Below are 23,980 nucleotides of genomic sequence, written 5' to 3'. Positions count from 1 at the left end.
TGACTGCAACGCCTTAGACCGCTCGGCTAATCACGCGCGGCTGGAATTTGTTGGGTGAAGATGAGGTCCGGGGTAAGGGAAAAGATACGGGATAAGGGAAAAGATACGGTGGACAGAACGGATGTGTACCGTGTGTGGTTAGGAATCAGATGGGGGAAAATTTTAGATGTTGCCATGTTATCAAAGCTGGGAGGGTACAACGTCAGAGCAGGTACATTAAACGAAAAGTGGGTAGGCTGTTGAATATAAGGTGCGTCTGATCGTGTGATGGCAGTTACAATATGGGGAAAGACAGATCGGCGCACTTACGGAAATTTCTTAGTTTGAGTACGTTAGAATGTATGAACGTATTATTTAAGTCTGCAGTCTGTAGTTGCCGTAGTCATTCAAGGTAAAATCTTTTAAAATGTGCGCCGGCCGGGGTGGCCGAGTGGTTCTAGGCGCTACAGTCAGGAACCGCGAGACCGCTGCGGTCGCAGATTCGAATCCTGCCTCGGGCATGGGTGTGTGTGATGTCCTTACATTAGTTAGGTTTAAGTTATAGGGGACTGATGACCTGAGAAGTTAAGTCCCATAGTGCTCAGAGCCATTTGAACCTTTTTTTTTTTTTTTTAATGTGCAGTTGGAGGCACTTTGAGCCGTCTGTATTTTGAATCTAATATGCTTATACGATGAGATTCGGCGATTCACTACGTTGTCTTCAGGCCCCCTGACCAATGTGTAGGAGGAATCCAACATGAATTTTAGATTTTATACTGGTCAGCCGATGTTCGCAGTCATCTTGTACAAAGATAGACTTACAGAGCCATAGTATTTTAGATTGTTAGGCTGGATGTGTCGAGTTCTTCTTCAACTTCTTCTACACAATGAGTCTGCAGCTAGTGCCGGCCGCGGTGGTCTAGCGGTTCTAGGCGCGCAGTCCGGAACCGCGCAACTGCTACGGTCGCAGGTTCGAATCCTGCCTCGGGCATGGATGTGTGTGATGTCCTTAGGTTAGTTAGGTTTAAGTAGTTCTAAGTTCTAGGGGACTGATGACCACAGATGTTAAGTCCCATCGTGCTCAGAGCCATTTGAACCAATCTGCAGCTAGTGGTGGACACCGGGTGATCCTGAAGATTGCAGTGGAAGGTTAGAAAAGTCGATCGTGTAGAAGAAATTGAAGAGGAACATGACGTGACCCAACAACCCAATAGATTTGGTCTTGAATGTTTTCTTATTTTGTAAAGCTATAGTCACCAAGGGACTATCTTCAGCACTGGGAGGGGATGGAGAGAATGGTTTGTCCTGGGCTATAGATTTCTCGGATGGGAATAATGAGTTTAGGTTTTGTTGGTGGAGATAAAAAGCAAAGGAGAGTTCATAATATACATACACTTATTTTTCGAAACCTCGTTGCCTAGGTAGAAGTGATCTATAAACTTTTTCCACTACACTAGAAACCTTTTATCAATGCATTTGAAATATTTCGGTAACGAGCTGTGTTCCACTGCGTTAGGTCCCTCCTGTGACGCTGCGGAGTTTGCTGTCCGCGGGGCAACAAGCCGCGCCAGACAGTCGAGGTCTCTAAACTGACACTGGCGGCTTCTAGCGGCGTCTGGGGGAACCAGCGCTCGGCAGGTGGCGGCCACCCCGGCAGCCTCGGTCAGTGAGCGCGCAGCCGCCACCCGCGACGGACGGCGCGATCTCTCGCTGTCGCCAACGTTGCGGCCGTGGCCGGCGTCTAACGCATCCGACTATATCAGAACCGATATTCGCCGAGTGCTGGTAGACGCAACGCTGACCGCGCTTGGCTTTGTTTTTTTCTACTCTATCTGTTTCCAGTTTTGGTGAATCCTTGAATGGACCAACTGTCACGCGTAGATTTACTGTGCCATAATTCAGATTCCATCTGCCGAGCAGTAGCATAAACTGTAACATCAGCGGACCGCTCTCCGAAAGCCGCCCCAACATAAATTGCTTCATCCAGAGATCGCCACACACTCTTCAGAAGATGCCATTTCCGAACATATACACATTAATACGAAGTAAATATTCAGTGAACGATGGCTAGTTACTTTGAACATTGCCAGTCGTGTGCTACATTACTATAAGGATATACCGCTTTTAGCGGGTTTTATTCAAAATATCTGCTTCTAATCTGAAAGTATCTTGGCATAGGACTGCTGAGAAAAAGAAAAGAATACACTAACGATATGTAACTAAGCCTTCACAGTTATGATCTCTTCTACCTTTGCTTCTTCAAAGAATTCCAAACATGACACAGGCACAGAATGAGAATAAGTTCTCATTAGATGATCGATTTCGAAATGTGGAAGTAAAACGGTGGTAACATCTGGACTTTCTCAACCATCAACCAGTAGTTGGTAAGTTTCAGAAAAAATTCTGCGTAGAAGGAAGTCATAACTTTTTTCATTACTCAATTTTCATATAAAAAATTTTAATCATTTTATTTCGAATAATTTTTTTTTCAATTTTAGTATAGATTTCCTATACCGTGCAGCATAAATAACGTGCAAGGAATAGCATGTAAATAAGACACACCAGTTTATTAGATAGCTATTGTATATGAGACATATTCTACCCTTATTTGAAATGAATATTTCATCTCCCTCGTATATCTTTCAAAAACAATGAGCGAATCGATATAAGGAATTCTTTCCTATTTTCGTGAATGCTTTTCTCTTAGCTATATTCACACGTACGTAGGACTCCAAGGGTCAGTTCGTCCCAGGCACGAACTGATCGTGGGCTGAGAATGAACCAGTTGAGATTTAAGATACGATGTAACGTTATTTGCGTTCCTTGTATGTATCACAGTTTACATCATAAACGTTACAACGCTACAGTTATCATACGTATCCAAAAGAATGTCTTTACCGTGTAGTAAACAAAATGACGTCGCTTTCCCTAGACATCTTTTCAATGCTTTACTAGAGAGTGCAAGTTTTGACGTATATTTATCGCGTAAACAATTACAAGTCTATGTTTTCAGATGTAACCTACAAACCAATTTGTCAGCCGCGGTTAATACTAAATACTTAAAGGTAAACTACTGTTTGGAAAGATGATCTCTCCTCGCAAAGTGCGAACCCATATCTGGTCCTCTGAATTTAAAAAGGCACAAGTGTGAAATGTATCGTAAGAGACTGTAGTGATATTGCAGGTTGAACAACAAGGACATTTTGTGGTTTATCACCGTTCAGCACTGACCTTCAGAAACGATAGACCTTCGTTTATCTCCTGCAATGTTCTGACTGTTGCATACGTTTTTCTGAGTTAATCACCAGTCTCAAAGGCATGATTTACTTCAGTAGCATTTTTTATTTCTTAATGTCTATCATACTGTTCCTGAGGTCTTGTGTCCATCACGACGGCTCCTATTAGAACCATATCATAATATTTTAATAAATATTTTTACCTCAGTTGATTACTATCTCTCAATCTGGGTGTAAAGAATCCTCAGACACGAGTAGATTTTTACGTATCTCCATACCTCATCGTACATTGGTAAGGTAAGGTCGAATTGTTCCTCAGGTCCTATGGTATTGTTGGAGGATCATGACAGCGCTTTCTTTGTCAATAGTGTTTACATACAAGTAGTAAGGTAGCATAGTAGAAAATACAGTTTAGAATCCCTCTGTTAAGGACACTGCAGTATTTGGTCTCTAAGAACTTATATCCTACAACTTTGTAAGTAAAGCAGCGTACAATGTGAAGTTTGTACGGGCCGTATATGTTTCTGACTTTGTGAAAGCGAGCACAGCGGATACTCGATAGCATATTTTTCTTTGGAGAAATGCGGAGGGAAGCAATGATTCAGACCGCAGATGAGCTAAGATTTGTGAAGACGCTGGGCCTGTGAAGGAGGCAATCGGGAGAGAGAGAGGGAGAGAGGGAGAGAGAGAGAAACAAAAATGTATGGGAGGGAACTACAGAATTTTTAAAAGAATTTTAATGGCATTACTTTCATTCAGAATTTTATCAACACAATTAATGCGTTCCATAGCACTTAATGCATAATTAGACAATTCTTTGGTGAAATAATAATCACAATTACGTTTTTCTAAATTTATTTTGACAATTTCAATGGAAATGGTAAAATTATTTATAAATTTATTTCTGTGAAAACACAGTTCTTGTTAAGCCAATACGTCGAGAAAACTGTATCCCCTACTGTTTAAATGTTTTAAGCTTGGGGTATTATTTTTTCGCTCATAAATGTAAAAGTAAACTGTGTTTGTTGTTGGGAGTTCTCCGTGCAGTTTCGGCTAAGCGGAGATGGTATATTTAATACGAACAGTGCATATGTGTGCATTGAAAGAACCTCGTAGGCGAGTTTATCTCTTGAGAAAGTGTTCCGCTTCTATTACTAAAGCATCTAATTAACATTAGTAATGCTGATGCTTTTAATGTCGATCAACGGCTACGTTCAGCCGTCCTTAGCTGATATCCACCGCTGTTCATTCCGTTCACGGGTTTACGACTTAAATAAATCGGAATTGGAGACATACGTTTGACTGCCTCTGACGTAAGTACATTTTCTAATATCACGTACATCTCTCTATCTTATTCACCCCCCGTCAACCCATTCCACCCCTCGCCTTCGGCACTTTTGCCTTCGCATCCTCTGCATTTTCACGAGTTTTAAATTGCAGTCAGTCGAGTAATATCATCCGTAATAATAAGTCCAGGGAAACACGTCGCACTGAGTGCGTATCAGTTCTATATCGCAAAAAACAACAGGAATACACGCGATACTTAGTTCCGTGTTTCGTGATGCCTTTACACTCACAGTGCGATTACTGATGAATAAGTAAGTTATACATACTCCAAGCACCTAAACGTCGATCAATATGCACAAAACACTTCGCTTTTCAGTTAGAGATATTTTATAAAATGACGTCGCGTTTCAACCATCCGAGACTGTTTTTTGCAAAAACAAACATTCGATACGAAAGTAAACTAATGGTATCGAATACGCACCAAGAAGTAAGGAAAATCATATGGAGTACATCAGTTGGTGTATGTGAACCATGATGGTGATGAATCTGGAGCTCAAACTGAAAATATTTGATAAGTGTTAAAAAAAAGGCTGATCACCATTAAATAGATGTTCGTTGTGTGAAGTGAAGAGATGCTGGGAAGATTAGATCACAAAGGAACGTATGGTACACTTGAGAGAATAGGTTCAAATGGTTCTGAGCACTATAGGACTTACCATCTATGGTCATCAGTCCCCTAGAACTTAGAACTACTTAAACCTAACTAACCTAAGGACATCACACAACACCGAGTCATCACGAGGCAGAGAAAATCCCTGACCCCGCCGGGAATCGAACCCGGGAACCCGGGCGTGGGAAGCGAGAACGCTACCGCACGACCACGAGCTGCGGACCACGAGAGAATAGGTTCGAGAGAAACCGATGACCAGTACACAATTCTGTGGAAAGTTAGTTTGCACAAGGTAATACGCACAAGAATTTTTCTTTGCTAAATTGTCTTCACGGTGTAAAATACTTTCGCTGTGGATGATCCTATAATACGACGTATATTAGCGTGACGACGGAATGGTAAAATAGGAAGCTGTTCCTAAACATGCTACTGGTCATTTAGTAGTGTAAAACCCACGTATGTTTTCAACTAGGGAGTGGAACAACTTGCTGAGAGGTTGAACGATTTTTTTGGGGGGGTTGGGGGTTGGGGGTGGGAATACACTTCTTCTGCAGAACGTTTTGTTTGACGTTATGAATTCTTGAGACAAGATTGGTATGGCGGTATCACACGACGTCTTAGCGCCACCACCGCCGTCATTTAAGTGTGACGACCGCTGATGAGCAGATTTCTGACTCCAATAACATAGGAATTTTAAGTTAAAAAAATCATTTTCTGCAAATTTACTCCAATTCGTGCGTGTAGCTCTCGAATACAATCTGTAAAAGAATGAACACTGCTTAAGGCCTTAGATATTATAGGTTAGACTTGTTTGAGTTTGGAATAATAAACTAAAGCCTCCCTCATTCAGCCATTCAGTAAAGTATTGCGAGTCACTCGATTGCGTTCAGATTAGTTACAGCTTTTCTCAGAACCAAAAACGTAACTGAGAATTTTTCCCCAGTGGATTCCGAGATTAAAATCGTAGTTTGCAAAAACTTAATCATTTCGCCAACCGATATATTGTTAACGAAGTTCTGTATCAGATTCTAAGAAGCGTTCTGAAGTTGTTCATCAGATTTCATGTAAATTTACTCACTGACCCATACAGTGAACCACAAACTAGTCGGCCCAGATATGTTGTTTGTAATTTCTTGTGTGATCCCATAAAGTGCGATTGACCAAGACAACTTTCGACATCTATTTTTTTCTAATTGTAATAACTTTCGAACATTTACTCCCGTTTCCTTTTGTGAAAAGTGTGTAAGACCACACGAAATAGCTATTGGAACCGTAATAAAAATATTGGAAAGTTCACATACCGTGCGCCAAGAGCAGTCGAAATATTGACATGTTTACAGAACGGGTAATAATAGGTTCACTGAAATATCATACAATATAGAAAATAGCCGATTAGAGGAAACTGTGGAACATTTACAAGGCATCAAGATTACGGAATAAAATATAACAAATTCTCTGTCGTTTGAAGCACCACTAACGAAGCACAGTGTCACACAGAAGCTTAAAAAGGAGACCGGCAGGAATGGTTACAGGAACGGAAGAAAAAGCATAGTAAATTCAGGCGGCGGTTCTGGCAGAATTAGAAGATAACTCCCAAGTAGAAACACCCATTATAGCGATAAAACGGAGAAGGAAGAATAATTACCAGGAGCCGTTTCTAAATCACTAGTTCTTGTTGCTACGTCATTCATAGAAACTACCATTCCTTTGAAATTATCTGATACATCAGCGTCGAACGTGAAACAACTAGAGATACTAGTCGAGTACTGTCGATACTTCGCAAAAAGTAGGTCGTAAATGAATGCTAATTTTGTGCCTCTCGCGTAATAACAGTCTACTTCGTTTCGGTGACAGAAGGGATTTAAATTAGCCAAAGTGATTTCGTCAAACGAGATTCCTTTGTATTACAACGAACTGGAGAATCAGTACTTTTTCAGCCTCAGGGTTTGCCAGTCCCAATTTCCTTCCGTTTTTTAATCTTTCGAATACCACCAAACCGCGGAATCCGCGTCGCGTTTAACGTAATTACGAGCTCAGCCGTTGATCAAACGGCGGCGCGGACGAATGTACGTGGTGTGCGCGGGCGGCCGTTTGATATCTCCTTTGAGGCGAGACTCCATTTCAGAGGGCCGCGATTTCACAGGAGAGCAGAGAGGTCGCTCTGTCGGGCCCTGGCAATCAAAACGGCAGAGGCGAGTCCTGTTGTCAACTGTGCCTGCAAAAGGCGCTTCCGCAGTGGCTCCTGAAATAAAGCGCTAAACTGGAAAATGAAATTCTGTTTAAAAAAACTAGTTTCAGCGCTTCGCTTTCTACAGAACAGCCACGCCAACGATTTATGAACTAATTATAACGGACTAACTGTGCAAAGGCTAGTCTTTAAATTTTAATAATAACCTTGAAAAATTAAAGTTTTCTAGTTATTATACTTCTTGTTTGTTTGCAGGTATGTATGTCGCAACGCGGTAGAGGAGAAAAAAAAGTAACAGGCAGACCTCACTGATACAGTATTGTGGGCTGCATCACGGTTTTTTTCTCCTCTACTTGCGTGATATGGTACTACGGCTCGTGGTTTCTCGAAGTATACCAGAGTTGAAGACATGGAACTGACCGGTCAAAGAGACTAGACTCTTTCACCCGTCAGTTCGACGATTATATGATAGTTAAGTGAAACGTTATCATAGACGTTGCCTAAGATTTGACACCAGTAAGACACATAACAGCTTGTACATTATGTTAGAGGATATATTTCAGATCCTATCGTATTAACTGACATGCACGTCCCTGTTATATATTTACGTAATATATCACTGACGATGGGTACTAGCCCGAAAGCCGATTTTGGTAAATAGACGTTTCTAGTGCATCTCACGGTGTGCAGAAGATGGCCTTCAATAAATATCTGAAAGCTGCGGAACACTAATCATTCAAGATTATTTGCTAGTCTGTTCGACAGTACATTTCAAGCGATCTCGAATGTAACCAAATGACTTACTGCTTTAAAGAAAATATAAATCATTACGAGCTCTAGACTGTAATTTATCAAATGGAAAACAAGAAGGTCAAACTTCCGATTTGTTCATCTTTTTGAGTGTAATACTGCAGGAAAAGACTGGGTAGATGGATACATATATATGTTCGGTATACGTGGACCATATGAAAAAGTAACAAAATTATGAAAAGAATCCATACATTTCATTGTGTGATTACTTTGGATATCAGAATTAACGTTTACTTTCTCTAAACAGATGCCTTTTCTGTTACTAATGACACCCGCTCGTAAGGTGGTTACTCCATATCAACTACTAGTACAAGTAGAGCCATTAAGCCCTGACTGAAACTATGTTGTTGTTGTTGTTGTTGTGGTCTTCAGTCCTGAGACTGGTTTGATGGAGCTCTCCATGCTACTCTATCCTGTGCAAGCTTCTTCATCTCCCAGTACCTACTGCAGCCTACATCCTTCTGAATCTGCTTAGTGTATTCATCTCGTGATCTCCCTCTACGATTTTTACCCTCCACGCTGCCCTCCAGTACTAAATTGGTGATCCCTTGATGCCTCAAAACAAGTCCTACCAACCGATCCCTTCCTCTGGTCAAGTTGTGCCACAAACTCCTCTTCTCCCCTTCTCCCCAATTCTATTCAATAACTCCTCATTAGTTATGTGATCTACCCATCTAATCTTCAACATTCTTCTGTAGCACCACATTTCGAAAGCTTCTATTCTCTTCCTGTCCAAACTATTTATCGTCGTTTCACTTCCATACATGGCTACACTCCATAGAAATACTTTCAGAAACGACTTCCTGCACTTAAATCTATACTCGATGTTAACAAATTTCTCTTCTTCAGAAACGCTTTCCTTGCCATTGCCAGTCTACATTTTATATCCTCTCTACTTCGACCATCATCAGTTATTATGCTCCCCAAATAGCAAACCTCCTTTACTACGTTAAGTGTTTCATTTCCTAATCTAATTCCCTCAGCATCACCGGACTTAATTCGACTACATTCCATTATCCTTGTTTTGCTTTTGTTGGTGTTGATCTTATGCCCTCCTTTCAAGAGACTGCCCATACCGTTCATCTGCTCTTCCAAGTCCTTTGCTGTCTCTGACAGAATTACAATGTCATCGGCGAACCTCAAAGTTTTTATTTCTTCTCCATGGATTTTAATACCTACTCTGAACTTTTCTTTTTTTCTTTTATTGCTTGCTCAATAAACAGATTGAACAACATCGGGGATAGGCTACAACCCTGTCTCACTCCCTTCCCAACCACTGCTTCCCTTTCATGTCCCTCAACTCTTATAACTGCCATCTGCTTTCTGTACAAATTGTAAATAGCCTTTCGCTCCCTGTATTTTACCCCTGCCACCTTCAGAATTTGAAAGAGAGTATTCTAGTCACTGAAACTATGTCTCGTTATAATAAATTTCCTGAGATAACCAATCAATTTTTACCGCTTTCTGACTTCGGTAATGGAAAAGGAAATAAAATGCGCACTTCACACTTACATATATCGTGCAACTTCGCATATGGCAGACGTAGTATGAATAATTTAAAGCAAATAAATATGAAAATCACTCGTAGAACCTTCTAAATTTACGTATGTGTAATTGTGATCAGCTTATACTCGAGCTATGTGCAATGGGTGAAGAGTCTACTCTCTATAAGTGCAATAGTCAAATATGAAAAGAAAATAGCTGTTAGCAGTACGGTTCAGAATCATTTCAGTAATATTTTGCTCAAAGGATATTAAAACTGAAACTACTAGCAGTAACCAAGAAATAGATATCCAAGATCGACGTCAAGACAACTAGAGAATGAGCTAAAATGAAGTAGAGAGTGACCGAATTACTGCACACGAGGCTGATGAAAGTCAACTTTTGAAACTTAATGCGCATAGGTACTAAATTCATCGCATATTTAGCACACGAAGCTGATGAAAATCAACCGAGGGATACGAATGGGGAACCTTGGTTATGGGCAACCACTTCAAATAATCGCAAATAAATGAATAGTTCTCATCAATACTGCAGACACGCTGTCACATCAGTCTCCAACAAATACTCAACCATACTCTGTTCTTGCGAAGTCTGGTGCACAGTTTTAATCTGCCAGGAAGTTTCATATCAACACACACGCCAATGAATAGTGAAAATTTCGTTCTGGAAACATCCCCCATAGTGTGGCAAAGCCATATTTCCGCAGTATCATTTCTTCCAGAAGTGCTAGTTCTGCGAATTTCGCAGGAAACCATATGTGAAGTTTGGAAGGTAGGAGACTGGCGACAGTAAAGCTGTTGTGCTGGGGTAGCTCAGTCGTTAGAACACATGCTTACGAAAAGCAGAGGTCCCGATTTCAAGTGTCGGTCCAGCACGCAGTTTTGATTTGCCATTAAGTTTCATATAAGCGCACACTCTGCTACGGAGTGAAAATTTCATTCTACATACTGGGTTCTATTACTTAAGAAGTGTTCGATCTACTCACATACCTGGGAATGTATTCTGTTTGCTTTTACCTTCGTTAACAGTCCACAGTGTCAAACGTTTTACTCAAATCTAAGAATATGGAATCCGTGGTTCGCTGGATCTCATGTGAGAAGAGGTCAAACTATAGTTTCACACGAGAGATGCTTTTGAAAACCGTACTGATTTGTGAATAGAAACTTTTCCCTGGTCGTTTCTAGAAATTAAGTCTGTCATATTTACTTCTTTCACCTCTGATAATGTTTGGTGATGTGAAAAAGGGCGAGCTGGACCATGTTTCTGAGTACACTGTACCTGAGTGGGTAAGTTCAAAGACTGGAGGAAGGAAACGGCATACCACCACCAACAGGACCACGCCCAGTATAGCACTGTAGTGTTAGAACCAACCTTCGGGTCCATGAGAGCTCTGCCTTTAAATTTTGTTGAGTGACAACTTTCCTTGAGGAGGATATATTTAAGACAAGGTGTTGCATCTTCTTAAACTGAAACCCAGCAGACTTTTCAGAGATGAAATCTTTTGGAGAGATTTATCAGCAGTAGAGACTAATAATGTAGTGCTGTATGTGTGTCACAGAAAAAGTAACGCTATTTGATTCTTTCTGACACACCAACGTTGAACCAATCAGGGTATGGCGTGGAAAATTCGGTCATTTGTACGCTTTATGTTTTAAAATACGTTGTATACATGCCTTCCAATAACAGTATCTGGTCATAGTGTTAATACCACTGTAGATTAATAACGTTCATTAGTAAAGAAACACACTCTGTTTCGTTTGGAACAGTGTTCTGGAATATCACTTATCCTTAATCTAAGCTACACAGTCGAAGAGGTACAGACAAATATGTCCCACATAAACTCATCAACAACCTCTTCAAAAGAATAAGATAAGTCACGAAAAGAAAATCAAAATCTAAACCACTGAAGTCGTTAGATCATGTTTGTCTCACCCATCACAGGAGTAAGAGCGAACTGGCGTCGCCGTAGTGTTCTACTACGTGGCAGCAAGCACTTCTTCTTCTTATTCCTGGACTTTTACCCTGACTCTGTTGGGTCGGCGTGTTACACCGGAAGAGGCAATCTTAGTGGTATTAGCTGTTTGGATGCCCTCTCTTAGGCCAACGTCACAGCATACACGTTTCAATTAAAACAGAGGCACACAACAACAGCTTGTCGTAAATACGGAAAGTCACGGAAATATTCTAGAGTAAGCGAACTGTAATGCAATAAACACACCCACAGAGCGACATCATGTTTCCTCTGTTGCTGCAGAAATAAAAGAAAATGAACTCAAAAAACCATAGACGCAGTGTTGTGGAATGTGGCGGGGGGAAGGAGGGGCAGGGGGTAGGGTAAAGGCAAATGAGAGACTTGTTTTACATCAAAAGGAGTGTGCAGACTAGGAATCGAGGGAACTATCTTCGTTTTCACAGATAATGTACATATCATTTGAACTATCCATGTATGCTTCACGTTCACTCAATCTTTCCAACTGCCAGTATCATTCTCTTGATTTCCAAATTACTCACCAAACGTCCTATGAAGAGTGAACCTCAGCCCCGCCGACAAAATTCCGATGATTTTCATTGATATGATTTGAGTATTTTGGTATAAGGGACTTCGAGTATCCAGTGGCTTGCAGAGTAATTACTTCATTTCGCGTGATTTCTTACATGTATTTATGTTTGTATAGTCACAATATTACAAAAATCGACAATCAGCTCCTTGTTTGGAAACAAGTGTGTTCCATACACTCATGGGTTTTGCTATTGACAGCAGCAGTGTTCATTCTCTCTTCGTCCTCAGACTTGCTTTCAATACCACGCGATTCTACATCTGGTTGGTTTTCCCAAAAACGGAAATATGACTCACTGCTGGACAACACAAAACGCCACTCAAATTACAGCATGTCTCTATAACATGGTAGTCTGTCTTCTGCTGTATTGTGTCAGTGGCACACGACTCATGGCTATCGTGCGGATGTCGCCAGTTCTGTCCGTCTATTTATCAGTCAATATCAATAAAATTCGCCAACTACTGTGTACTTTAAGGTTTATTTTTACTTTATTATAAAGGCTACCAGTTTCGATATTTCATTTAACTCGTAGCCTTCACAATAAAATAAAATAATATCTTGAAGTACACGCCTGTTGGTGAATTTTATTGACACTGACATTAACCAGCCGGTATCCCCTGGCGCTGATGGACCAACAGATATTTGTCACTCAGTCTAACAGTCGTCGTCAAATGCGCTCTGCAGTTATTTCATTACGGCGAACTGTCTCTACAATCAGTCGGCATGACGCTCCTATGTGCCATTTGAGAATGATTCCACGCTTCTTAAAGTCTGAAAGATGGCGACGGCTGTATCTGCACTTTCTCTGGGCATGAGGATTGCGATTTTCCATTTGAAAATTTCCGGCAAGGTTATGAAATGGATCCTGTGGCTGGCAGGCCATTTCTTCAGAGGTCTATGTGGTAGCGGAGAGTCGTGGGGAGGAGTAGGCCGATGGAAGCTTAGCGAACAATATTAAAAGTCTTTTTTACTTAATTACATCTCGAGTGGCTACACTCATATGTCACGATGTGGCTGCCTCGCTCCTCTCGTCGTAGTAGCGAGTGCCGCAAAGTGTTGGCTAACGCTCAGATGGTGGGCTCCAACGTTTGCAGCCCAGAATGATGCTTGCTTGCCAGCACCCGACCTAGTTGGGCATGCCGAATCTGCTTGCGGGTGGTGTCGGTGGCACAGATGACGGCCCAGAGCACTTGTAGAGGATGCCAGCCTCCAATTGGGGAATCTCTCGGCGACGGAGACGTATGTCCCCAGGGCGCCCACATCAATGTGGAAGGGTGAGTCACGGCCTACTGTCCTCTAAGCAGCAGTTGGGGTGCCGCTGGAGTGAGCCCGAAGTAACCCACCAGTGAATAGGCACCAAGTACAAGAAACAGGGCGTGGTAGTGGAAGATGGTGCAGGGGTGTTGACCCACAGTTGTAGTGGTGGCTGCTTGCTGACCCATAGTGCAGCGGTAGCTGCCGTAGACCTTCCCCCCCCCCCCCCCCCCCCAAATCCCCCGCCCACCCAATCGTAGTAGGGGAGTGAATATCTCTGCTAAAAAGTGACAGTTATTTATATGGGATGGCAGCTGATTTGTTGTGCCGACGTATCGCTTCTAGTTCTTTTCCTTAGAGCACTTATGCTGCCTGGTGGTTGAGAAACTACTGGGACCATTCTTTAAGAAACCTATCCTACACTAGAATGAGATTTTCACTCTGCAGCGGAGTGTGCGCTGATATGAAACTCCCTGGCATATTAAAACTGTGTGCCGGACCGAGACTCGAACTCGGGACCTTTGCCTTTCGCGGGCAAGTGCTCTACCAACTGAGCTACCCAAGCACGACTCGCGCCCCTTTGCAGGTTCGCAGGAGAGCTTCTGTAAAGTTTGAAAGGTAGGAGACGAAGTACTGGCAGACGTAAAGCTGTGAGGACGCGGCGTGAGTCGTGCTTGGGTAGCTCAGTTGGTGGAGCACTTGCCCGCGAAAGGCAAAGGTCCCGAGTTCGAGTCTCGGTCCGGCACACAGTTTTAATCTGCCAGGAAGTTTCATACCTTACACTATGCTGGCATACCGACAACCAGTACTCGCCGACTCCCTATGGCTTCTACCAATACTACACAGCTACACTGTTGGGCTTACAATACCCAAAAACTAGTGGCTGTGCTATATTTCGGTACACCTGAAAGCCAACATGTACTCACACCATACGGCTTCTGTTGGAACAAGTTTTTTATGAACTTGAAGTGCTCAAGATAATCTCCAATAGGGATGAAATTTTAATCAACATACCTTACAGTCATAGAAATACTGGCTTATCAGTTTGGTAGCATTCGGTCAAGGTGTTCATCGCTTATCGCTTGCCACTTAATTTAGTGTGGATATCGATCGCTGCTTTTGACTCTTCTGTATCCCCTGGTTCCGGAAACTTTCTGTTAGAGCCTAAATGGCGGTATAATCAATGCGTTTCCTGGAAGCAGACCGTTTTGCCACAACAGGTATGGTTTATTTTTTGAAAATGTGTTCTACAAATTTGGCGTGTTGAACACAGATAGTTTATTTTTTTGTTATGTTACTGTCGAGTAATCATTGAAAATAGTCATACCAATAGCAATTGTTGAGCAAGAATAAGTATCTAACAAAATTCTCGTTCGACCGACACTTTAGTATGGTCCTGTCCGCGATCCTTTCCAGGAAACAGAGAAGCTTCAAAGAAGAGAGGCAGGTTTCTTTAGCAGCATAGCAAGTGCTAAGAGAGAGGCATTGTGCATCACTGTAACGTGTACACTGATCAGTCAGAACATTAGAACCATTTACCTAATAGACGGTATGTCCATTATTAACATGGATGACAGCGGCGATGCGTAATGTCATGCAAGTAATGATGCCTTGGTGGGTAGCTGAAGGGGGTTTCCACCACATCTGCACACACATGTCACCTAACTCTCATAAATTCCAGGGAGGAGGGGGGGGGGGGGGGGCAAGGCGATGAGCTCTGACGCCTTACACAATCACATTACAGATTTGTTGTATGGGGTTCAGATCTGGCGAGTTGAGGGGCCAGCACATCAATTGAAACCCGCCACTGTATTCGTCGAACCACTCCATCAAACTCCTTATCTCGTGACATCGTGCTACATCGTACTGAAAAACGCCTCTGCCAACGCGAAACATGATTATTATGAAAGGGTGTACGTAGACTGCAATCACTGTACGATACACCTTGGCCGCCTTACCTTGCACGAGCTCCACTGGATCCATGGATCCCCACTTCGTGTTCCCCAGAGTATAACGGAGCTGCCGCAGGTTATCTCCATCCCTCAGTACAGGGGCCAAGGAACTGTTCCCCTGGAGCACGACGGATTCGCGCCATCTCATCGGCATGACGAAAAAGGTATCGGGATTCATCAGACATTGCAACGCTCTGCCACTGCACTAACGCCTAGTGCGTTGAGTCGTAGCTGCTGATGTCGTGTTGTTAATATTGGCACATGCATGGGTCGTCGCCAGTGTAGGCCCATCGTTAGAAGTTTTCGGTGCAATATTTGCTCAGACACACTTGTACTCTGCCTAGCATTAAAGTCTGATGTTAGTTCCGCCACAGTTCGCCGCAAGTCCTGTTGTATCAGTCTGTGCAGCCTACGACGTCAGACTTCTGTAATGAAGGGTTGCTACACAAACCCACGACGTCTGGACGTGGTTTTACCTTGGTTTCGCCACGTGTTGAAGACACTCACCACAGCTCTCCTAGACACCCGACAAATCGTGCAGTTACAATCCGCCCTCGTTCAAACTCAGATAGATCGCGCACCTTCCCCATTCTTCACACAGACAGAACTCTCACTGACACAATATTCACCGTGTCTGTCTGTGACTAGCAGCCCTTCCTCGCCAGTGATGCTGCTATCGTCTGGACGGGTTTATATCCGTAGTGGGTTGGCGGTCATGATGTTCTGGCTGTTTAGTGTACGTTTCTAGAGGAGATAGCATACAAACGGCTAGTATCTACGTACATCTCGCAAAAGACCTGGAAGGTAAATGAAAGAGATTCGAACTCATACAGATACTTTTCTAGAGCCGTTCTTCCTGTATACTATTCGCAGATGGAGCGAACGGAGAAATGTAACGGTGGTGTACAAACTGCCTCCTGCCACACTACGTAAGGTAGCTTGCAGTACATATGCAGATGTGGATAAAGAAGTCTGTTATCGAAAAGTCTTGCTGGCACTTGTTTTTCACGTTTTCAGTTTCTTTGAAGTTCCGTGCTTGGTGTTACATTGACCTTTCAGACCGCACTACAAAACTTGTTGTTGGTCATTGGCGTGCACTATCGCTTTCCATATTTAATCGTTCGTTTCTGGTACACCTTTGTACAGAGTTTACGATTTCAGAGAACCTGCCTGTTTCAGAAAAGCCGCTAAATTTCCGATTTAGCTATACTATCGATGTTTATTATTATTGTCTTCTAAGCCCTTACCTGTGTGTTATATCATGAACGAATAATGCAGTTGAAGAATGTAAAGTAGATTCTTACACAAGAATATGTATTTTCTGCATATAACATGTATATTATTTCACGGCTATTTATGTCGGGTTTCAAGATTATTTAGGGTGATGGGAAACACTGCAAGTTTTGTAAGGGTGTTGCAGGGTAGGTTGTGCTGAGAGATAATAATTGAGAAAAAATCCGGTACGTTGCGCCTTGAATTAATCGTCACTGAAGTTAGCCTATCATACCGTTGCGCGCGCTAGTTTAGACGCTCCACCAGATACAGTTAGTCGTTCTCATTGTGTAGATGACAGCGCACGAGACTGTTTAGCCTTCTGTTCGGGGTAGATCATTACTACCGTCCCATATCCAATTTTTGTATCGCTCTCCCTTGTTCGGTTTTAGCAAACCAAACTAAGAACACGTGCCGCGACACCGTCTTTGGCTGGTCGCTTGAATTTACGAGCGCAACGGCCTAATTGAAAAACTTCAATAATAATTAATTCGGAAACGGTGCAACGTATCGTTTTTTTTCCTAACAGTTATTTCTCAGCACAACCGACCCTGTAATACCTTCATAAGCTTTTCAAACTGATATGACTACCTTTCATTTCTAATTTTGAAATAAGCATATAAATACATTGTACTTAAGGCTAAGGGACAATACGATGAGTAAAACATACAAAGATAACAACGTGAGGGGATGTGTACTGAGTTATCTATGTTAAAGTGCTTGAAATATTTTCGAGGCCACATAGGACTCTTCCTGTCCTGTATAAACATATGCCATCATATGTTATACGCTCTCAAAACTACAGGAGCTTTATTATAAATCAGTTACTGATGACAAACTGGAAACTAGGTATCAATGGCTTGCAATTTGGGAAACGGTGACATTCAGATCACCTTGTGAAAATGAAGAAGAATTACAAGATATTTTGAATGGAATGAACCGTCTAATGAGTAGAGAATGTGGATTGAGAGTAAACCAGAAAAAGACAAACGTAATGAGATGTAGCAGAAATAGAATTGCGAGGAATCTGACGTCAAAGTAGATGGCAACGAAGCAGACGAAGTTAAGGAAATTTGCTACTTTGGGCGTAGAGTAACCCATGGGGATCAAAGCAAGGAGGACATAAAAAGCAGCTGCTGATAAGACAAGAAATGCGAAGGTTTTCTACAGAACAGGCGAAGAAAGGGACATTTGGAGAACACTGAAAAGAAGAAGGAACAGGTCCTGTGTTAAACCGTCATTGTTCTAGATGGAACTTTAGAGAGGAAAGCTGTAGAGGAAGACAGGGATTGGAATACATCCAGAAAATACACTAACGGAAAAAAATCGCAACACAAGAATGAGTTGTGCAACATAAGAAAGTTGGTAGGCATGTTTATATCTCAGAAATATGAAGTCTATTCACACACATATAAAAAAGAAAAAGCTTTGCATCACCTCTGTTCCGAGAGTTTTGGTACCTGTACAGAAAATTGGAATAGAGATCAATATAAACATCATTTCCACCCTTTTTATAGCTCATGACAACCACTAATTACATGTTATACCACCATACAGCGAGACCTTCAGAGGTGGTCGTACAGACTGATGTACACACCGGTACCTCTAATACCCAGTAGCATGCCCTCTTGCACTGATGCATGCCTGTATTCGTCATGGCATACTATCTACAAGTTCATCAAGACGTTGTTGGTCCACATTGTCCCACTCCTCAACGTCGATTCGGCGTGAATCCCTCAGAGTGGATGATGGGGCACGTCGTCCATAAACAACCCTTTTCAATCTATCTCAGGCATTGCTGATAGGGTTCATGTCTGGAAACCTTGCTGCTCTAATCGAGCGATGTCGTACCCTGAAGGAAGTCATTCACAAGACGCGCACGACGGGGGCGCGAATTGTCATCCATGAGGACGAGTGCCTCTCCAATATGCTGCCGTTATGGTTGCTCTGTCGGTCGGAGGATGGCATTCACGTATCGTACAGCCGTTACGGCGTCATCCATGACCACCAGCGGCGTACGTCGGCCCCACATAATTCCACCCCAAAACAGCAGAGAACCTCTACGTTGCTGCACTTGCTGGACAGTGTCTCTAAGGCGTGCAGCCTACCTGGGTTACCTCCAAACACGTCTCCGACGATTGTCTGGTTGAAGGCATATGCGACACTCATCAGCGAAGAGAACGTGATGCCAACCCTGAGCGTTCCATTTGGCATGTTGGTGGGCCCATCTGTACCGCGCTGGGTGGTGTCGTGGTTGCAAAGATGGATGTCGCCATGGATGTAGGAAGTGAATTTGCGCATCAGGCAGCCTATTGTGCAGAGTTTTAGTCGTAACACGACGTCCTGTAGCTTCACGAAAAGCATTATTCAACACGGTGACGTTGCTGCCAGGGTTTCTTGGAGCCACTATCCGTAGGTAGAGATCATCCACTGCACTAGTAGCCCTTGGGCGGCCTGAGTTAGGCATGTCATCGACAGTTCCTGTCTCTCTATATCTCCTCCAAGTCAGAAAAACATCGCTTTGGTTCACTCCGACACGCCTGGACTCTGCCCTTCTTGAGAGCTCTTCCTGACACAAAGTAACAATGCGGACGCGATCTAACCTCGGTATTGACCGCCTAGGCATGGATAAACTACGGACAACACGAGCCGTGTACCTCCTTCCTCGTGGAATGACTGGAACAGATCGGCTGTCGGACCCCCTGCGTCTAATAGGCGCTGCTCATGCATGTTTGTTAACATCTTTGGCCATGTTTCATGACATCTCTGAACAGTCAAAGGGACTGTCTGTGATACAATATCCACAGTCAACGTCTGTCTACATGAGTTCTGGGAACCGGGGTGATGCAAAACATTTCTGATGTGTGTATTTCACGCAGGTCGCGCTGGTAGCGATAGTATGAGTCTGCAAATCATGTTTGCTTTAAATACAAGCTGCAACAGTCGTGAGCGTTAGTTACCTTTGAGATTGAACGCAGTGAGTTCATGTTAGTCAAGGAGGACTTTAAGGCGACAAAGACGACATTATCAACACCTCACTGAGTTTGAACGAGGTCATGTATTCGAGCTACGAGAAACTGGATGTTCCTTCTGCGATAGGGCGAAAAGACTTTGCATAAATGTAGTCATTATACATGATCGCTGGTAGCGGTGGTCACAGAAGACCGGGCTCCGGACGGCCACGTAGCGCTACCGAGAGGGAGGACCATCGTGTGAAGACCATCATGGTCGGTGTACGGCCATACTACATCTGCAGCAGCAATGTGAATTGCAGCTTACACCACAGTGACACAACAGAGTGCTACAAACTGGTTGCTTCAAAACAATTCCGAACCAGACGCAGTGTATTGTGCGTTCCACTGACCCCAAACCATGCCATTTGTGAATTCAGTGGTGTCAAGCGAGAGCTTGGGGTGGAGGTCTGCTGTGTTTTTTTATGAGATCTGGTTCAGCCTCGGTGCCAATGATGATAGAAGGAGGGCAGTTGTGGGTCTGTAACCACCCTGTCTGCGTTCTAGACACACTGGACGTACACCTGGAGTTATGGACTGGGTTGCGATTTCGTATGACATTAGGAAACTATTCCCGAAACAAGAATACAAATGCAAATGGTAGTAAGAATAGTATATGTGAAACATGTTTCTATTTTCTACGTGCACTAATGCGGTAGTATGACTCGTACCCTACAATACTGCCAAAAGCTCTGGTATATGCAGTATGGTGTAGCGGAGGTGTGCTGTGAATCGGCGATCCAAATCCGATATGCGGTAATTATTTTTGCTTGGCATTTATAATTTCTGGAATCTTGTTGTAATATACTCGTATTGTATTTGTAATATTTGTATAGCCGGAATATTCGATTACTGTATAAATACTAGTATTCTGAAATAGTCGATACCTTTATAAATAACAGCAATCTCCGTCTAGGAGGTTAGCTCTGACCTGGCTGTAAGCTGGTGATCGTAGTAATACTGCGTTCGGTTCTAAGTGTATTACATTACTGACAAGCCTGCCTTTGGATTTGCACTTGACTGTGGTTTTGACGTCGTAATATGCTAATGGTGAAAACGTACGATAGGCAACCGTTGTAGGACGTACACAGAGCGCTCGTGGACACTGTAAGGGTACATGTAACATTATGATGTTACTAAGCTCTCCGGACGACAGAGTGTTTCCCAAGTACTTGTCGCTTGAGAGCATTTTAAAGTGTGCCTAAGTAACACCTGACGGTCAAGTGATCTTCTTCTGCTGACGTAAATCATGGCAGTGGATTGAACGGCGTCATTGCAGTGACGCGGACCGACGTGGAGACGTTACAGTACAGCAGAAAGAAGTTGTCGTGTTTATATATGATCATGACCGCAACGTGAATGATGTTAACCCAATTTGTTCCAGGTGTCAACGCGTGTACCACAGCGAATGAACACGGCATAAAATCAATTGTCGCTAAGAATTTCCTAAGCGACAGACACTAGATGTTTCATGTCTTGTCATATAATGGAGTCGGATATCACGAAAAACACTGTTCACTGCGGCACGTAAAGCTGTGCGACTTTAGTCGGCCAAATGACACAAAACTCAGGCTTGACATAGTGTCCTGTGGTTCGATCAGTTGCGATTTTGCGTCCTGTCAATTGTTGCAAAGCGCCGAGTGTACCGATGCCACAATGCGGCGTTTAACCGAAAATGTGTGGAGGGTGTACCTCAGGCCGAAAGAGATTCTGTGACGTATTTGTCGTGTTTTTCCTACCACGAGCCGGGCCCGCTCTCTCAGCTCACCTCGAACGAGAATCTCCATATTTAATCCAAAATCCTTGGTAACTAAGAATTGCCCTTTCTTCTGCTTCTTCGTGGTAGTTATTTTGTGGTGAGTTCCTATGGGACCAAACTGCTGTCATTGATCCCTAGGCTTACACACTACTTAATCTAACTTAAACTAACTTACGCTAATGGTATAAAACCTGAGTTCAGAAGGCTGCTTTGACAAACTATTCTATACTAACTTGACAAGTCCACTACATCACTCAATCGTTATCCAACAGATATGTCTAGGATTATTTGTAATAGTGGACGAAACGAAGCAAACAACATTCCGTAATTCGGTAACTCTGCTGGATTTAAGTACCAATGAGTTGCTCCAGCTGTATGGGAGGATTTCACGATTTCAGTCTTTGGCAAGACTTGGGGCGATATCATACAGCAGCAGCCTAGTGACTCCTGGGGAGTCGCTACTAATGTTAGTCCGGTGTGCCTGTAAACCTCACGGTCAAATAAAGAACGCCGACGTGAAGTCAGCATGCGTCTAATTTTAATAGCGCGTTGATGCACCTTTGGAATTCAATTCGTAAATGACTCCGTGTGTCATGGATTAGATAAGTCCTGGGGAGCATTCTGGAGGTATGTGGCACCAAACGTCTACGTACAGGTCACAAAAATCCCGTAAATTACCTGGCGGTGGTTTGCGGGCCAGGAGTTTACACCCATTGTGTTCAATCCGTTTTAGATCAGGCGATTGTGGTGGACAAGAAATGAACATACTTTCACTATCATGCTTCTCACACCTGCACAGCACGAATCTGGCTTTGTGCCACGGCAGCTACCCTGCTGGATGATGCCATCGCCTTCAGGGAAGACGTCTGGCCTGAAGGGATTCAGGTTCTGCGCAATAACGCATACGTAGTCCACAGCTGCCATGGTACCTTCGACTCTACCAAAGATCTCATGCAGGACAAAGGATCCTTAGGTCGGATGAAGGGGAAACCAGTCGCGATCATCAATCTGCTGATTCACCTCACCATGCGACACTTTTCCATTGATCCACGATCCAATCTCGATATTGTTTTGAATAGAGTTCTTTTGATTCGGGTCACCATGTCCAACAATGTATGTTTAACTATGTGGGAAATACTTGTAGCTGCGTCAGTGTGGTATTGTGTTGTCACATCCGCCATAGATAGCCACCTACCCTACTTTACCGACACCACGTCGAAAACCGTGTCGTCTCTCATGCTAAAGACACTAGCACGAGAAGACACAACGAGCGTCTAAGCCGCTTATATCAGACGGTTTCTTTTTTTGCGACCCCTACATTCGATAGAATACTTACTTTCCGCAAGCACATTTCTTACTGCGCGTGTGCACATAATTTCACTAGAAGGCACATAGTCTTGCTTGCCGTTTGGCCGTGTAGAAAATGTGCACCTGTTCAACCACAAGTGGAGTGCAATAGCAGGTAGAATTATATGATTATACACAGCGATTGAAAACAAACTGAGTCTCGCTGCTATAATAAGTACGAATATGTGTCTATGAACCTTGTACGTTCACTAAGTGAACAGTGCTAACAACAAGCACATTAATAATGGCTACTCACATCCAATTTTGTAAACAGCAAGAAGTTGTGTAACGAGATCAATGTTTTTCAGCGCACGCAGGCATTTGCGGATAGTGAACGGTTTAATCACACTGTTTGTGAAGGTGTTTCAAAACTTTTTCGTCGGACTGCTAGCGGTGATATTTCAGGCCAACAATTTTTGTTAGACAAAATGTTCACCGATGCCTCCCAGCGACGATACGCGTCCTTTAGTTTTAGCTGGCTCCCGTACGTCTGTATTTTGCCAAACAGGCAGGGTCTACAAACTAGGTACGAGTCACACAACCTGTTCCAGTGAACTGATAAGTGACTTCCATCAATAAAACATTAAGAACGACTGTCGCTGAGTGGAGAAAGATACCTTACAAGCGAAACAGGAACCTTAATTTTGCTCAGTCTCCCTCTGTTTCATACCGAGCAGATGACAGAATTATAGGAGACACAAAGGCACACGCACGCGACAGAGTGACGATGTGTTATACACCTGAGAGGTGGAAAACCAGTACAAAGCGACACCTAGATATTGCTGGGAAGCAGCAGCCAATATTTTTTTCTAACAAAAATTGTTTCCACAACGCGATCTGTCAACGCCTAAACATTTGATGCAAAGGCTTTGCAACGTCATTCATATACAGGGTGAGTCAGGAGAAAAGGTACAAAAAACTCCTAAGAAACATATGCCCTTTTCTTAATCGTTTCCGGGTAAACCAATGAAAACAACTAGGAACGGCAAACGTGTAGCGTCGTTCTTACTAACCGTGCCAGCACGCAGTTCACTTACGCATGATGCATTTGTTCACATCAAGTCTAAGTCCGATAGTGCTTGTCATAGTGCACGTTACTACAGTGTTGTTACGTGAACAACGATACAATTTTGTGTAATGAAAATGCCACGGAT

General features: G+C 43.0%; 1 protein-coding gene across 1 annotated transcript in view; it reads left to right on the top strand.

The window, feature by feature from the left end:
• The first annotated feature begins 1,661 nt into the window (after positions 1-1,661).
• LOC126244741 (discoidin domain-containing receptor tyrosine kinase B-like) overlaps positions 1,662-23,980 on the top strand; it is a 285,697-nt gene continuing 263,378 nt past the window's right edge. Inside the window, exon 1 of the mRNA XM_049948267.1 lies at positions 1,662-2,363. The gene's annotated coding sequence lies outside the window, so the exon portion shown is untranslated. The remainder of the gene's footprint in view (positions 2,364-23,980) is intronic.

The sequence above is a fragment of the Schistocerca nitens genome, chromosome 1, assembly GCF_023898315.1.
Source record: "Schistocerca nitens isolate TAMUIC-IGC-003100 chromosome 1, iqSchNite1.1, whole genome shotgun sequence".
Taxonomy (NCBI): domain Eukaryota; kingdom Metazoa; phylum Arthropoda; class Insecta; order Orthoptera; family Acrididae; genus Schistocerca; species Schistocerca nitens.
The sequence above is the reverse complement of the archived record's forward strand: the minus strand, read 5'-3'. Positions and strand labels throughout refer to the sequence as shown.